General features: G+C 39.1%; 1 protein-coding gene across 1 annotated transcript in view; it reads left to right on the top strand.

The window, feature by feature from the left end:
• Positions 1 to 18,603, top strand: part of CCDC93 (coiled-coil domain containing 93) — a gene marked incomplete in the record, with an annotated part of 1,282,969 nt that overhangs the window by 27,930 nt on the left and 1,236,436 nt on the right. Inside the window, 1 exon segment of the mRNA XM_044074979.1 lies at positions 9,534 to 9,727.

Here is an 18,603-nt window from a genome sequence, read left to right as displayed (position 1 = left end):
GGTTTTTTCAATATTTGCCCTTTACAGTCACTACTTGTATGCCTGCTAGGTGTCCTGACTGTAGTGTGCTGCTGTAGCTTTCCTATTTTCCATGTACATTCACACCTTGCAATGCTTGCTATATCTGCTAGAGTGTTACAGCATGCAGTGTGGTCTGGCCATGGTGTGGGCCTTGACATCTATAAGGGTATTTGAGTATGCTGCTGAGCTGGTACATATCAGTGGGGTACACCCATTAAATTGTCTGGTATGCTGCAGTTGTGACTGTGGGTTAGCATGAGCATATGTATTACTACACTTATTCTGCCATGCAAGTGGTGAATACTTTCAGGACTCCATAGTTACCATTGCATGTGTTGTTACACCTTTCTGCCTACTGTTTGTACATTTCACATGGAGTCTGTGGGGCATCCCTGTAAGTCATTCACTGTTGCTATGTCTAGGCTCTTAACTATTCAAATCTGGTGGTGTCAGACCTCTCATGTGTACAAATATTTGCAGGTTGTCCACATTTCTGCCTCATATTTTGGTCAATATCTCATGCACAGCTTTTTCTGGCAAATCACTCTGGGCTCAAGTCAGAATATAGTGACAAACATTCAAGTTTCAGACTTCATACCCTTCCAAACATCCCACAAAATGCAGACCCTGTTACTCTCTGAACTGTCTGCATTTGTTGTAACATTATTTGTAATGTGTCCCTGGTTTTGGGCCTTTGCTCCACATATTTTATTACTTGGTCCGGATGTGTTCCTGTAAGAGGTTGTTTGGTATGGGCAGTGATTATCCTGCTGTGAGTATGTGTGTGGCTTGCAAGGTGCTATAGTGACATTATTACCTACTAGCTACCAACTAACATGGCTGTTTCTGTTCACACACTACTATTATGGAAATCCCCTAGTTTTGACAGTAATTCTAAATGACATGCTTTGTGTACTACACATCTATATTCCCTTTACATTCATTCCTACTATTACATGATATATTTATTTTAGCACAATGTTCTTTATAAGAGTCATGGCTTAGTGGTAAGTCATGCAGACTACTGTTTCCAAGGTCCTGGGTTCGGGACTGCGAGTGGGATTTTATTTTGCTTCTGAACTGACTACAAGACCTGTCAATCAAAGTGACTAAGGCACTTTTAAGCAGTTGTAACCGGGTTAGCACTGGTTTGCGCGGAGCTCACGCATGTGCACTGGCGTTTAGCTCCACGCACACAAGCGCACACCCGCTTACAACCGCTTAAACGTGCTTACTCTTGTGCACACCCGTGCTATTTTCTTTGAAAGAAATGAAAATGGGGCAACAGGAAAGTGGTGAAAAAGGGGTCACAAAGAGGGTAAGACAGTAGGGAAACAAGCTTGGGTTTTGCAGGAGGGATATAGGTAAGGCCCATAGCTGCCCATTCCTTCATCAGCAACAGCTGTGCATATGTTTGTAATTTGGTGTGACATTTGATACCTTCCACCCCTGAGAGAGGTGTAAGGACAACAGTAATACTTGTTGTACAGCCAATTGTAATTGATAGTTTCCATGTCTGGTAGACATATGTGCGGAATGGGCAGCTATGTATGGGGCGTAATTTTTTTGTGGGTACAGAGTGCCCTTTTTTTTTTTTTTTCAGGTGAGAGTGGTATGTCAGGTGAAGCAAGTCTGTACAGCTGGGGAGGTAGGTTGGATGGTTAAACAGACAAGACAAACAAGACACATACAGGGGCAGTGTATGACACGTGTGGGGGGGTTACACAATTGACGGGGATGGAGGTTTGGATATCCAGAGCCCATGAGCCCACAGATGGCAACAGTGGAACTGATATCCCCACCCATAGGCAGTTGCCACTGTTCCTTCACTGCCCAGGACGGGGCTGTGCTCGGGGCTGTGTAGGCCGTGCAACAGGCATGCCTGTAAGTTGTGCCACCCGTGCCTCAAGCTGGCGTAGGGGCTCGAGAACAGAGTCCCGAATCTCCCTACGCACACAGTCCGGACGCTACGGAGGGTGAGTGGTGGTTCTCCTCCGGCCACACTTGCAGAGGGGGGGTGAGCCCCATCCCCTGCAGCGCTTCCACCCGCAGGTGGCACAGGGCCACCGGAGGAGGGTCCAGACTTGGCACTAATGCCAGGTGCGCTCGCCAGCTGAGGTGGGAGAGGTGGGTCCGCTGGAACCCGCCTTCCCTGTCGTCCTATGTTTTGCATTATGTCATGACAGTTTGGGTTAGTGACATTATAATACCATTCACAATTAGTTGTAACAGCATGCATTAGTATTCCCATTAACCAAACACCCAGATATTCACACCATTGAACAGCGTGCATAACACATGCATAATTTGAACAGCAATACACAGTCCAACAACATGCAGGGTTAACTGATGGCAACAGGCCATCAGGTTTGGATGTATGAACAGGGCAGATGCATCAACGGACAAATGCAAATATATATGACCCAACAGGACAAACGTCCAGGGGTGTTAATTGTGATTGCACATATCATTTTCACGTGGAATGGGTTATATGTGGTTATAGGGTGGGGTGAAGAAAATAATATTAACACCTTCAAATACCAATACATATGCTGTACAGTTCTAATAGCTACAGATATATACACCCTACTGTTCTAACTACAGTTTCCTATATGATAACTATTTCAACTTGGTGATAGGACTGTTACTGCAACATCAATATACATTTTATTGTTCTTCATACACATTTCATATCTAGCTTTGTTCAGCTACATCATCCTGCTACATTTGCTTTATATAGCTGTAGACAAGTGTGGATGTTTGGTATATCAGACAATCATACTATCTGCATATTGCAGACTGAGAGCAACATATCCAGATTTTGGGATACACATTCCAGATGCAGCAACACTTTGAACAGATTTTGCTGTTTGGTTTGGATTCTCACATGCATTTCATTCTGTCTTGACTGCAGTATACTTTATTCAGGGGTTATTACTACTATATTGCTGGATTCATGACACTTTCTCACACTCTCTCACTTGTTTTCATTTTACTATTCAGAATGGTACTTACTTCTAGGCTTTATTGACATGTTTTACCTGTAGTTATTACAATCCTTTCCAGCAGGCTCACTTATGTCATGTTTCAGTATTTCAACAGGGATATATTTCACACATGTGATTTCATCATCTTCTGCAGCTATACTTTTCAGCCTGCTGCAGGTTGTGTACTATTTTTTTTACAGGTGGGGCATTTTTATTTCAGAATTTGTCAGACATTTTCATTTTTCTGTTGGGCTTACAGGCTGAAACACACTTTTGTAATCAAGCAATACTTGCAGACACTTTCACACTGTTACTTGCACATTTTATTCCTTAGTGACTACACTGCACTCTTTTGCTGACTGTCATACTTTTATATTTCTTTACAGTTACTGGTAGTGGATTACTGACCTGCCTGGTGGCGCAACCGCACCAGCCTATCGCCATAGGCTCTGCGGTTCACAGAACGGACACCTGCAGCTGTAATATAAATGAAGTAATATTGGAATACACATCTCCATAATATCAGCTAGTTTAATTTCTTACATACATAATTAAATGTAACTTACTCAGTAGTGGGGCGTTGGGCATTTGCCGGGCCTCCTGGATCCAAAGGTTCAGTTGGTCCTGCTTGCGTCTCTTCAGGTCCGCATGGTGGTGACGGACCTGCTCACCAGTCCTTGGAATCCCTGTGGCACTGGTGAGATCATGAGCCAACCGGCCCCACGCCTCAGCTCTGTATGCTCCCCAGAGGACCTGGCCCTGCATGAGTTGGGCCTCATGATTGTGGACTAGGAGCCAGACCATGTACCTGGACTCCTCAACGCCCCACCTCTGTGCTCGAAAGCAACTACCCTCTCCTACTCCTGTCATTCTGCCTGCAGTTCAGTTCTACAATCGTTTATGCTGTGTATTCCCGCCTATGGGGCTTATATAGTCCATTTTCCCCGCATATCTGTGATTGGCCATTTTGGAATTGTATCAACTTCAGTAAACCTGCATTGTCATGCTCCAGTTTGTATTCATTCCTATATATTAGCTATTATTGCATTTATAGGTACTGCTGTCATGGCTTAGTGGTTTGGTACCTTGACTGTGGTGTATAGTATCCTGGGTTCGAACCTGGCCACTACTTTTTATTTTTCATGACTGTCTAGACATGCTGAGGGGTGTGTCTGTGTAAAGGCAGTTTTGATACGGCTTGCTCAACGTTGCCCGTCGGTACACTGGTTTAAGCCTCATTTGGCTATCGGCACGCATATTATGTTCAGCTCAGCTAGGGGCACTTAGATTCAGCGTGTTAAACCACTGCTCAGCTACGGGCACTCATTTTGCACCAGTTAAACCACTGCTCACGTACGGGCAGATGCACTCACCCTGTTAAACTGTAGCTCAGCTATGGGCACATCTGGCATTTTTTATTCTTTTGTTACCTCACATTTCTTCAATATAAATGGGCTATTTCATTACATTTTACATAAAATGTGGTTTTATGTGTACATATTTGTCAGGGACTTGTTTTGTGCTTATTTTGCTAAAAATAAAAATTGGTGTTGTGGGGGCTCGAACCATGAATGCCTGCTCTTCAGCCAACATCTCTACCGCTACGCTATTGCTTCTCGGCTTACTTTGCATATTTAATTTTTATATGCTTTCCCACTGACTGCTAACTGTAGCTGCGCTCTGCACGCCAGCATAACGAGCGCACTCACGGTTAAACATTTTTACAATTTAAAACAAATATATAACATGTTTATTTATATATTTTCTGTTCATAGTCTGTGGGGGCATGTGTTGTGTTGTGTTTATTCACATTTCCGTGGACTCTGTCGTGGATGTTTACTTTGGGCACTTTTACTCTTCTGGGGGCGTGTCCGCTTACAGGGCTCGGCCTGTGGACATGCCCCCTACTGTCTTACACGGACCGTGTTAGCCTTAGGTGTGATTCAGCATGCTCTCATCACTCCGTTTAACTGCAGCCTCCGTGTAAGAGTTATAACTCTTACACGGAGGCTTCGTGAATCCTGCCCTGGATCTTTTAAGTTGATTTAATTGATTGGTTATGTGATTTTAGTACTACTATTTTAGTGAGAAAGTGTTAATGTACAGCAGTTCTGAAGAAGTTGGGATGAAAGCGCTAAACTGCTGGAGCTGTTAGTATGAATAAATCCGTTTGTTTATTACACTGGATTTGTCTTTTTTTTTTTTTTTTTTTTTTTTTGGTTATCAGTTTATTAGTTTAATGGGCTGCCAGACATATTTTCACTAAACATGAGCTTCAGGGGAAGAAAAGCTTACTTATTCTCATGCCAAGTCTTTTTACAATGCCAGAGTATTTGGTTTTATTTAAAAAGTAGTTGTCAGTGGTGTGTGTTTTTTTTTTTTTGTAAATTTTAAAATAAAAATTTTAAATAAAATCCAAATTTCTGTAGTCATAGTAAAATAAAGAAGAAAATAGCATGCATATTGACAGGCTTGAACAATGTATGATGACTTGTCTCCCCCCTCCGTCTCTCTCTCTCTCTCTTCCCCCCAGTTATGTGTCACTAGAATGGCTGCTTAGTGTTCCATTTGCCCATGATCTGTCTCTGTCCTGTATAAGGGACTTTCTTGTGAAGGAGACTGGCATTAGACTTTTTTCACACCACCATCACAACCTAGATTGTATTTTCCATACTTTATAAATACACATTGATGTTCTATATTTTAAACCATCTATGAACAATTTTCAGAGGAAAAAGAATAATGTAGATTAAGTAAAAACTTCATGGCTGAGTGAGCTAGCCAAATCATTGGCTCAAACTGTTAGTTGAAGATGGGAACTCAAACATGAAACACAAAGTCTATGATATGGCTATGCATATGAGTATTTGGTGTTTGGCTTTAAGGAAGATATTAACTCATTCATAATACAAAGAATCTCCCTGACAAAAGTAAAACACTTTTTTTACTCTGACTTTCAATAAGTCTAGGCAGATAAAACCAAGATTAAATGAATAAAGAAGAAAACACAAGGATTTCATAAACAAAGTTCATTGACAAAAAATGTAAGCTAGTAACAATCATTGAAAAGAGAGAAAGTCAAAACTATGAAGCCTGTAGGCAGACATGCTCTGCATTTGTCCCAGTATTGATGCCACAGAGGACAACTCTCCACCACTCCAAAATGCCACCACTTCAGCCTCCAAGTACTCCAGAACTGAGCACCCAGCTTAGGTTCCCAGCAACTGGCATTCTGCATTGTACCTGGAAGCAGAGCGGCACACAGGGAAACGCCTCAAAGATGATAAATCCAGGTGAGAGAAAACATATCTGACCAGTCAAAGATGAATGGTGCATGAGTAATAGAACAAAATACTGGTAGCCAACTTTCCACCATGATGTCTCATACTCCAAAGAGGTAACGTAGATGTTTGCAATTTATCATCCCCCACTGAAAAAAAATCCTTAATTTCCTTTTTATATCTTTCCTTATCTGATTTCTTAGTTTATAAACCTGTTCTCCATAAAGGGCCAGGGGGAACAAAACATCTTAATCAGTTATCTTATTGTTATGCATAAATAATAATTTCCACAAGCTTACCTTACTTGTAATCTTTTGAGTACTTTCTTTCCACATTACTGTACCTTTGCTTACCATCCTTTTTCAATTAAATTGTCAAGTACCTCATCTTGACAAGACCAGACAAAAAGTGGAATCTCCTTTACCAAGTCATATCTGGGGGCATATTTCATTGTTGCACCTTTTGTTTTTGCTTTATTTATTCTGTATGTCGCTGTACTAGTAAAATATTTCGGGTTATCCCGTATAACTTTTATATCATGTTCTGGACTTTTTTAGCATTTCTACATTCATATCCAATTATATTTGATTGTCTTATGTCTCTGGCTAACGACTTAAGTCTAAAGCCAAAGCAAAGAGTAATGGTGAAAAGCAGAAAACCCTACCTAGTTTCTCTTGTGACACGAAATGCTCTAGACAGGTTGTCACAAAACTGTGCTGGCAGTATGTCTCTGTCTGGAATTTTGTAAATAGTTGTGTCATTTGTGAATGTCAACATGATTTATATAAGATGCTTGTGTTACAACTGTATTAAAACTGTACAGTATGTGTTATATCAAACTTGTTCGTACAAACGTGTGTTGAAAAAGGTTTTTGCAACGTGTTTGAAATGTATCAACATTATATCCGACTGGAATAGAACAGAAATGTACATGCACTTTTGTAGCTGTTTAAATGTATATATTTTAACAGTGGAAACTGGAACATAGGAGGTTAACATCAGTCCAGCAAAACTTCAGAAAAAAAAATAGCTGTCATTTAAATTACTTTATGGCAGCAAGAGACAGGATGTCTATACTAGGGAGCCCTCTGTGTTGTCTGTAAGGAGAAATAATTACTAGCCTTGAGATGCAGAGGGATGTAATTGTTTTATGACTTCTAGCATCTGACGGACATCTGAGGTCCATGTATTTTTACAGGTAGATGCTAAATACTGCTAGCTCCCAGCAGTGGAATAGAGTCAGATGACAAGAAATGATGTCATTTTGCAAGTTATCCCAGCAGTAATATTTGAGATATTAATTTTAGAAGTCTCTTAGAGAGACAGAGCATTCTGTATTCTGCCTTGGGCCTGACACCATCTAGAAGAACCATTCACAGCATCTGCTTTGTTCTTAAGTAAGTTAACTAGGGTATAGTAATTCTCTTAGATTCAGTCAGAAATGTAGTGAAGCATAGTTTAGATGTTTTTCTTTATTTATTTGATACTGTCCTACAATGTTTTAAATATTTCCTGTGGTTTTTAAATATGATGTCACTGTGAATATATACTGAGTATTTTCATGTTATTTATTATGAAATATATTAAACCTTTCATTGTGTCTTGTCTTTGAGAGACATATTTAAGTTCTGAGAATACTTGCATATTTATTTGGTGACACTGTGTAGGTCACTCCTAATAACCTTGCTCTTGGTGAAACTGTCATTTCTATTAATGGTAACATTGCACAGTAAGATTGGACACCCTTTGTTAAGGGCCTTAAAGTAGCTGATAAATTGGCTGGTGGCAGTGATAACTACCTTTATAGTCTATGCAAAAGGGGGCATAGCTAGTAAGTCTGTGTCAGCCTGTCTCAGGTGTGTGTGTGTGTGTGTGTGTGTGTGTGTGTGTGTGTGTGTGTGTGTGTGTGTGTGTGTGTGTGTGTGTGTAAATCAAACCTCAAAGAGTGTGTGTGTATCAGCTACTTGGGCAGGGATGCAAAGAACTGGTTGGACAGAGAGGGTGCTGGAGGTCTTGACTTGGCCACTCAGCTGAAATCTCGACTCTGTAGCCTTGCCAGTGGGGAGTCTTATTGGGGACTAGGAGAAAGAGGGAGAAACCAGCCCAGGACTCAACATGGTCTCTGTGTGCTCCTAAGGGAAATTGCAGTTGATGCAGAGAGCTGCATCTGGAAATACTGTGTGTGTCCCTTGTCATTCTGTCAGTGTACATCCCCCACTGGTGCCACTGGTGATGATTGAGGCTCCTTGATTTACTGGTCCATGCTTGTGGAAATCTAAATGTCTCAAACGATTTTTTATAAATTCTTAAATCGCTCTGTTAGAAGTTTTTCCACATCCAAACCAATTAACAATGATGCATTCTTGTCCAGTGCATCTTTTAGAATCATACATCTGTTAATCTCCTCAAATGTTTGCCTGCCATTTGTCAACCCACACTGATCAGGTCTATTCTTATTGGCAATTATCTTTGGCATTATTTTTTGCCAAAAGCATCATAAACACTTTTTTAGTTCTGATTTAATTTTCAGATGGGTCTGTGACCCTGGTTCAAGAGGATCCTTCCCTTCCTTTGGTATATTTATCTGTTCTGCTGCTTATAAAGTCAAGAGCATTTTCCATCCAGAAAAATGTTGTTGAAAAGTACTAACCAGAAATAATCATTTCTTGTTCCTTCTTTTTCCACACTTCATTGGAATTCATTACTTCCAGGGATTTCCCTGTATTCTCGTTTCCTGTTACTACTTTAAATGCACCTCTTTTTTTTATGTTAGTACCTCCTGTCCCAAAAGGAAATATTGTCAGCTATCTGGAATTTTGTTCATAATTATATGTCATGTGTGAATATTAATATGATTTATGTAGAAGCTTGACAGAGGGAGGTACTACCAGTACAGCTGTCTGGAATTTTGTGAATGGTTATGTGTCATTTGTGAATACCAACATGATTCATATGCTTGTTACAAATATATTAGAACTGTATGTTATGTGTATATCAAACTGCTAGTACAGAAGTGTGTGTGAAAAGGGTTTGTACAGTACTGAGCTTAAAGATGTATCTGCAGTGTACCCTACTGGAAAAGAACAGAAATGTATATAAGCTATTGTAACCATGTAAATGTATATGTTTTAACCGTGGGAACTGGTACATAGAAGGTTAACTTTCAAAACTTCCGAAAAAAAATAGTTGAAATTAAATTATTTTGTAAGCACGTAATAAATGAGATGTTCTCTTTTGGTTTCAGTGCAACAGGAGTGCCACGTATGTTTTTTGCCTTGCACCAGTCGTACTTGCAGAGGATTTTGTTGTGTTTCAGTGCAACAGGAGGCCATATCTACAACTAGAAGTTTTTTGTATTGTCTTTAAATATGGAGGATTTAAATTAGTTTATGACGTCTGTTATTTGCCAAAAGATCTGAGGTCTGTGTGTTTTTGCAGGTACGTCAGCCTTGCATTGGTTAAGTGGGAATGTGAAACATTTTTAATGAAACAAGAGTGTAGAAAAATCTTGATCTGGTATACTCGTTTGTGGATGACATGTTCTTTCTATAGGGGGTACACACAGAGAACTTGATATGTTTTTGGAATACCTACATTTGACCACTGGGTTTCTGAAGTTTACCTGTAAAGTTTCAATAGATGAAATTGAGTTTCTAGATGTGAGGGTGAAGAAATCGGACGTTTTAGGGATACAAAGTAGTCTGTATAGGAAACCCGCTAGAAGAAATGCGTTGCTGCATAGAAATAGCATGCATCCACATTTTATTGGGAAGAATGTAGTGAAAGGACAGATTCTAAGGATAATGAGATTACATAATGATGAAGTACAAATGAAATTGGCACTGGATACACTTAAGGAATATTTCATGGAGAGAGGACATCCTGCACATATGTATGATAAATATTTAGTTGAATTGCTAAGAGAGAGATGGTAAAGGGAGATCACATTATGCTAAGAGAGAGATGGTAAAGGGAGATCACATTATGCTAAGAGAGAGATGGTAAAGGGAGATCACATTACTCACAGAGGGAAGATAGTACGCCTCAGAGTGGTAGGGAAGGAACAAATAACGAATAAACTTAGGTTTCCACTTACCTATGGCAGTGATATAAACATCTTTTGTGATGTTTTCAATAGGAATTGGAGCATCCTAAATACAGTTAAAGTACTAGAGGGGAGTATTAGATGATGCACCTAGCTTCTCCTTCAAGAATAAGAAATCTTTAAAATGTCTGCTCTGCTACAGAGCCCCAGAGGGTAGATTCAATAATCTATCTCAGAGAAAGGGCATGTATGTTTGTAGGAACTATACTGCTTGTAAACATGTATATTCTTGTACCACATTTGTGCATCCATATTTGCATTTTGAGATGCATGCTAAGTATTATGCTGACTGTAGAACAAGGAACATAGTTTATTTTGCATTCTGTGAAGCCTGTAAAGCCCATTATGTTGGGAAGACTTAACAGAATGCTAAAAGAACGCATTCAGGAACATATGAGGGATATCCAGAATAGGAAGGAAACCCGTGCCTTAGCTAAACACATTGAGGCCGAAGGATTGTCACACTGCTTTAAATTTTTTGTATTGGAAATTTTGGCTGGAAGTTCAAGAGGGGGGGGACATTAAAAACAGAACAGAGTTAGCAGAGCAGAGATGGATTCTTAAGCTAAATGCTCATACACTACCAGGGATCAATGAGACAGTCTCACCTGAGCCTTTTTTGAAGGCTAGGACAGTTAAAAACATTAGGTTCAGTGGAAGAGTGACATTGGTTTAAACATATATTTTTAAAACTAGGTTTAAATGAAGTTTGGTATTGATTTATATTTCTTTAAGTTTTTTTTATATATATATTTAGGATGATTTTACTGATTGTGTAATTGATTAATTGTGTGATCAATTGAGTTTGCTTAAAAGGAAGTTGCTATGCTTGATGTATTCAGTCTGATGAAGCAGTCAGCGAAAGCGCTTACTCGTTCTGTGTGTCCTGTACATTGAATTGAAGATTTTTTGCAGCTGTGGTGGTTTGGCTCAGCTTTTTTTTTGGTTTTTGCTAAAACCAGTGGCTGTGAGCTTGGAATTGATAGTCAGATGACAGGAAGTGATGTCATGCTGCCAGCTGCCCCAACAGTAATATTTGAAATACTAATTTAAGAACTCTCAGAGAGAGAGAGAGCAAGACTGTATATTCTGTATTTGTCTTTGACCTGGCAGCATCAGCTGGAAAACCCACACACCATATCTGTCTTGCCTTGCTTATGAGTAAGTAAGTCTAGGGCACAGTAATTTCTCTTGGATACAGTTAGGAATATAGTGAAGTATAGCTTAGATGTTTTCTTCATTTATTTGAGACTGTCCTGCAATGTTGTTTTAAATATTTACTGTGATTTTGAGCTGTGATGTAACTGTAATTATTTACTGAATATTTTCTTCTTTTTTATTTATTATTAGGTATATTTAAACCTTTCAATTCTGACTGGTCTGTCTAGAGATATTTAAGCTCTTGGAGTACTTGCATATCTGTTTGGTGACACTGTGCAGGCTTTGCTCTTGGCCAAACTACCATTTGGATTAATAATAACATTACAAGTAAGATTGGTTGTGGCTGGTGGCAGTGAAAATTACCTGTTAGTCTGGGCAGATGGGCAGAAGGGGGTCATAGCTAGTAAACCTGCGCCAGCCTTTCCCAGGTGTGTGTGTGTGTGTGTGTGTGTGTGTGTGTGTGTCTGTGTGTGTGTGTGTGTGTGTCTGTGTGTCAGCTACTTGGGCAGGAACGAGAATCAGTGGTTGGACAGAGAGGGTGATAGAAGTCTTAGCTTGGCCACTCATCTGAGATCTCAACCCTATATAGCTGTGCTAGTGGGGTGTCTTTTTGGGAATCTGAAGAAAGAGGGAGAAATCAGCCCCAGACCAACTGTGTGCTCTTAAGGGAAATTGCACTTTACTGTGTGTGTACTTGTCGTCCTCCCAGTGTGTACTTTCCCCACTATTGCCAGTGGTGAGGATTGAGGCTCCTTGATTACTGGACCAGTGCTGGGGTGTCACACTTCCTTTTTATACTTCTATTACATTAGTTTTTCCTGTGCCCACTTCTACCCCGCCTTTCTCATAATTCTTGATCTTCAATTATCAAAGTGGTTGCCTCAAACGTTGAACCAGCAATCGGGTTGCTCTGGGATTATCAAAAATAGTTTTATAACCATTGCTGTGTGTTCACTTTGATTTTCTATATACTCTTGCATAGACCTTCTCTTTTATTTTTAATTTCCTTTTCAACCTGGTATGGTCTACTTATTCATTTTTACTTCTGTAAATCCCTTACCTTTTTAAGCCCCCTGAATGTGTACTGTGACAATCTGGGTTGCCTTCATTGTGACCACATTTCTAGTCTTCAGTTTACAACTGTCTCAATCCTTTGCAGGCTCTTTACTGCTTAGATTCAAATCTAATGATATTTTAGTTAAATTTTATGCTACCCCAATCATAACATGTCTTCCATTTCAGACGTAATACTCAACAATATAAATGTTTGTCAAAACAGACTTGCTTACAAAACTCAACTTGTATAGGTTCATGGTATGACACTTACTGGATGTGTTGTATGTTTGTCTTTGTTACAGTATTCTTTCTATAGGTTGTTGTTGTTGTTGTGTCTTTCGGCTTTTCCCAGTTAGGGGTCGCCACAGCGGAACTCCGGTCCACTAATGATTGGTAGTTGATTTTTACGTGCCGAGTTACCAGCCCTGATGCACAACCTTCAACTAAGGTATGCCCATTCACGCATGTCTCCACGCAGAAGACGCTCTAGCTGAGAATCGAACCGGACAGCGTCTTACTGTGAGGCGACAACACTACTGCAGCACCACCATCGCGAGTCCACTATTCTTTCAGTAGGTAACTTGTATATAATATTGCCAAAGAATCCTATTTTGCTAAAAATTTGTATATCCCACTGTGTTTTGTCGTGTTTTCATTACACCAACAATCCAGAATATGTGCGTATGTTGTGTTACATATCTGCTGTCAGCCAGTGTTCTGTGACATCTTGGCCCTCCAGAGATGTCTGCGTTATTATTTCCTATAGTTTTTTCAGTCTCCAGCCACTACCACAGATCCTTGAAGAAAGGCTATAACTTCTCTCACTTCTTTGTGCTTTTGGCGGAATATATACTGAATCATTGTAATTCTCAGACCCTGCCAACAACCTCTCACCACTATGAAACTTTCCTGCCTATCCTTTATTTGTTATTTAAACTTTTTATTCTGATAGTGGTCTTAATATTCATTGAGGCATTTCTTTCACTGTCCTGCTACTCCAGCAAAGAAACTCTCTGCCCCACTTTTTAAAAATGTTTGTGTTCTTATGATTCAAGTGCATTTCTTTTATCATTATTATCTGTATGTTAATATTGTAAATGTAGAGCAGTATCTTTTCCTGTCTGATAACCCCTTAATGTTCCAGACCAGTAAGTCAAACTGTGAGGTGGTAAAGCTTCTTTATTACTCTTACACATATTGTTTATTTTCCTTCATAGTCTGTTTCTACAGTTTGTCAGTTTGTATGTATACGTGCAATACGGTACTAATTGAATTTGATGTTGTTTTCTTTAAATTCTAATACAGTTCTGCTCTTACCTTAAAAAAGAGTTTCCTTTCTACCCCTTAAGAACATAGTAACATATTAACTATATACAACATTTTCTCTAGGCAGTAGAGATTGCTTGTGTAAAACAGCATTATACATTTTGTAGACTTTAATCAGTCTTAAACCCTGATTTATTGCTTTGGGCTGGAAAACATCTATTAAGTCTAATCAGTAATGCTTTTTTCACTTGTCTGCACTTCAGTAAATTTAATACCTTTATTTCTGAATCTGTCTGACAATCCAACTGTGCTACCACTCAGTATATTTATTTTAAATTTGTATTCTTTTCTGCAGTTGTTCATTCCTACGACTAGTGCACATTTATAACATTTCCATTTTAACTTCATGTTGTAGCTGTTTTCAGAAGGTCACACCTGTTGACTACCAAACAAATTTGCCCCACATTCTACTAGCCAGAGAGAGACTACCAGTATGCAGACTGAAAATCTCCCAGTCTGAAGCCTGGTAAAAAACGTTACTTTTACTAAACTGCAAACGATACACAATTGTTATTTAGTCACTGGTATTTACTGATTTCAGTGGTTTTAAAAATATTTTCCAGTATACATCATGCATTGTTCTCACAAGTACCCTTATTCATGCATATATTACCCTGAATTTAACCTAATTTTCTCAGTTAGTTTTCTTTGCATTGTTCTTGTGAGTCTTGCCATCTGTGCTGTCTTTAGTCAGCGTGCTTTTTCTCTTAACTTTCTGTTTACTTCTAGGCTGGTCGGTGTGAGCATTACCTGGGCTATTGCCTATTTGTTGCCATTCTGTAATGCATTAGTTTCCTTTTTTATGCATCATTCCATTACTTCCATCCATCCACTGTCACAAAGTTTATTGAAAGGAAAATAACACAGTTTTCAGTAGAGATGGTACTTTCAACCAACATGCAATATATCTAACTCTTTTTAGTTTATTAAATTTTTCATTTTTAAGTAACATTTGAGATGCAATACTTGTATATTGCTTTCATAGGAATCAAGTATTTATTTTCTTTCTGGCACTTTAAAAAACTCAGATAAATCTCTCACTTTTTTGAGAACTGTTTGATCTCCTTTGTTTTCTCTCTTATTTTATGTTGGAAAACAAAAAAAAAAAAGATTTGTAGGAGGTCTTTTGTTTGCTTTTCCGCATTTCTTGACTGGTCACTTGTTCCCTTTTTTACTTTCTCCTGTCCCCAATTCTTTCTTTTTTTTTTTTTTCTCCCTTTCTTTTTGTTGTCTCATCTTTTGCCTGCTGAGGGTCTGTATAAGTTTTTAATATGAGCGTCTAAGACTTGAAGTAATGCAGGATACAGTAGCCTAACGTGAAGTTTCAGTTCTCTGCAAAGTCTTGTGGAAGGAAGAAAAGCATTTCTGTTAGTTTGTGTTTTATCCTTATAAACCCTTCTAAGTACAACGATTTTTGTCTTCTAACTTTTTACATTGTTCCCTTCCTCACCAAACTAGAAGGAATTTCTTCCTTTTGTTGGTTTATCTGCAGTTTAATCTGTAGGTCTTTGCTGATTTCTTGGTCTCTCAATTAGGAGTATTAACTCTGTGTTCTTTCTATCTATAGCACTATATATAATTTTTTGGTGCCCCTTGGGATACCATGTAACTGGCCTGGCCCCCAAGTGCCCCATGTACACCAACTTCATCTCCTACCCCCCTGGACTTGCTCCAATACCCTGGGGGCAGTTGTGGATCCTAAGGGCATTCTGGGGGCTCTGCCATCTTCACTTTCATCCATTGGATTTTTACTTTTTTTTTTAATTCGTAAGCCATACTCACTTCTTGCCCTGTCTCCCAAGTTCATTGACTACGTTCAAGGACAATTCCTTCACATTTTATCCATGCATCCCCTAAGGGAGTGTTATCAAGGAACGCTGTCCCACCCAGCCCATCCCTATCTGCTGCTCCATCAGTCACCTGAGCTGCTAATCAAACCTGAGTTAGTTAGGCCATAGTTAGGGCTTTATCTTTGTAGCCCACTGGAGCACTTATGTGCTCCTTATTCTTTTAATATCAGCAGTACAAAGTCTACTCCATATGCGGAAGCATTTTCTCAAAGTCTTTGCATTCATTCAGTTTGATTCATTCTGGTACTACTGTAAACCGTAGGTTGTCTGTATATGACCTATCCCTGAATTCATTCTATTTCTGTGCCATGTGTTTGTATTTTAATTGCTCTTCCACCATTTTCCTTTCATCTCCTTCTCAGCAATTTGCATACCAGTTATTTCTTTTGAAAATCTGGTTATGACCTCTATTTCTTTCAGTATTCTGTTGTATGTCTCCACTTAGTTTAACATAGAATCACTTATCTTTCATATCTCAGAATGCATTTGGTCAGTCTTTCAATCTAGGATGATTGAGGAATTTTCTCCTTCAGTTACCATTACGAGCTTTTCCTACCTGTGCCCTAACCTGTTTTCAGTCCCCTTTTGAGGTTTCACTATTCTCACTTTTACTTTTAATTTTGGTGGTCTTTGTTGACTTCTGGATGTCATAGACACTTGAGCTACCAGTTTCTGTAAACCATTTACAGCAGTTTGCAGGATTGCTATTTTTAAAATGGTGTTCAGCCCAGAGCTCTGTTTTTCAACTGTTTACACTACCATCTCAGTACATTTTATCTTATTTTTCTTTCATGCTGTAAATGTGACTTTACAAGTTCTCCAAAGCTTAAAATTTTAAAGCTCTGTTTACTTCTAGTCTGGTGACATATCCCACTATCCAAAAAAACATTTCTCGGACTAGTTGAAACTCTCTCCTATGTCAAGGAAACTAATGGTACAGAAGTATTTATTTTGCTGTACCATTGTTTGAAATATCTGTATATCCAGAAGAAATACACACAAACATGTCTGCTGTCCTAGGTTAGTTATTCTTTGGGCATGTGAGTTAAGGTCTTCCTATAATGTGAAATGTGTATTTATTTTATTTAAACATTTAGTCCTACTAGGCCAGCAGTCCATCTTCGGGGACACGAGAGGTGGTATTCAAAAAAGAATAGGGCTATTTCCCCTAGTCAGTATGAAGTGCCATGGAAGCTCTTGCTTCCAACTGAGCTAACACCATCTTAGGTAGATGGGGGCCCAATGTGAAAGGCACACTCAGAAATGCAACCCCCCCATGCTGCATAGTAGTTCCAGTTTTGGAAAAAATAATTCCATATACCCACAGTCTTCCAAAGCAGAGTGTGTTACTTGTAGAGCAACTGGCACTTTTACTTCTGGTACTAAAATGATAGTACTAATGAAATGAGTCCACAAGGCCTTGGCTCTCTTGTTCTGTCTTTGCCATAACATCCAGAAATTCCTTGGGTGTAACTCTCTGCAATTGAATGTAAACCATATTCCTATCTGAAAGAAAAATAAGGGGCACTTGGATGGCAAATGTAATTCCTTCTGATATATAGTGTATATTCTCTGTTTTAATCCTTTCCAAAATGTTGCCAGAGAGAGAGATGCTGTGCTTGTCTGTTTTCATCCAATTTCTGCTTACATTTTTTTGTAAATATTTACTTGTGTAGAATTACCGTACGAGTGTCTTTTAGAACTTCTGGGTATACAAACAGCACAGAGGGTAATGCCTTTAACCTGTCAACAGGTCATGTGAACATGTCAAGCCATTTTGTCTCTAATGGTTAATATTTACTAGTATGTATTTTGCTTATTCTGTTCCAGATTATACTTGGAACTGTTTGCACAGCATTAGCTGTCTTTTGTTAAAGACATCCATGTTACATTATTGCATAAAGTACCGAAGTGTAGAACATGTCACCCATCATCGTAAACCTGACACTAAGGGGTACTAGCTTGTTCTGAGTCCTGTTACACAGAGTTCCTCAAAGGAAGCACCTGTGGTTCGAAGTCCACATATTGATTGAGAAGGGGGAGATTTAATTGAAATTTCATCAGTTGGATTTAAGCTAGCTCCACATTGGCAGTCTCACCAGTCCAAGTTGCTGTGTTGCTTGATCCATCTGATCACATACTTCTTTCTGTGTCTGTAGCAGGTGACCTTCTGCAGATCGGGTTAATCCCCTTTTCTTGCTTGAACAAAGACTTGCAATGTTGTCCTACTTCCTTGGAGAGTTTGATTCACTGTTTTTGTCTTTTAGTTTTAATAACGGTTTCTCCTGTCTCTGCTAGACATAAGCTGGAGTGCATTTACATTTTTGTTGTTTCCGATTATCTTTCAGGCATTGCCTCATCTTCCTTTTGGTTTGCGACAAGTTAATTTTCCCCTTTTAATAGTTAAAGGTGAAATAAGTGTGACTTACTTTTACTTCCTTGGTTTTTCCGTGTTAGTTGTGCAGTTCATGGGTGTTCCCTATGACCATGCCGAGAGCATTGACAGGATTCTTAAGCTAGACCTCTCTCTTTCTCCTAGTCATCCTGTCTCCATCTACAGGGACAAGGGCTTCTTACACAGGCTGCTCTCTACCATAACTGTGAAGGCAGAGTATGCTATCTTGGAAATCACTACTCACTGAGGCAAAGGATACTGTTTGGAAATCACAACCACTCTTTCAAGCTCATTCTGAAGAGCTGCAAGTACTTTTTTTCTACTAGACAACTCTTTTGAAAAATTCTAGAATATTCTAAACACCATGCCATCGATATTTTTGCATGTGTTGGCCATTCTTCTATCTATTGTCAACAATCTG

Source organism: Protopterus annectens, chromosome 6.part0 (genome assembly GCF_019279795.1).
Source record: "Protopterus annectens isolate FY-2018-M chromosome 6.part0, PAN1.0, whole genome shotgun sequence".
NCBI classification, from domain to species: Eukaryota; Metazoa; Chordata; order Ceratodontiformes; family Protopteridae; genus Protopterus; species Protopterus annectens.
This window is presented reverse-complemented; position numbering and strand designations above follow the sequence as displayed.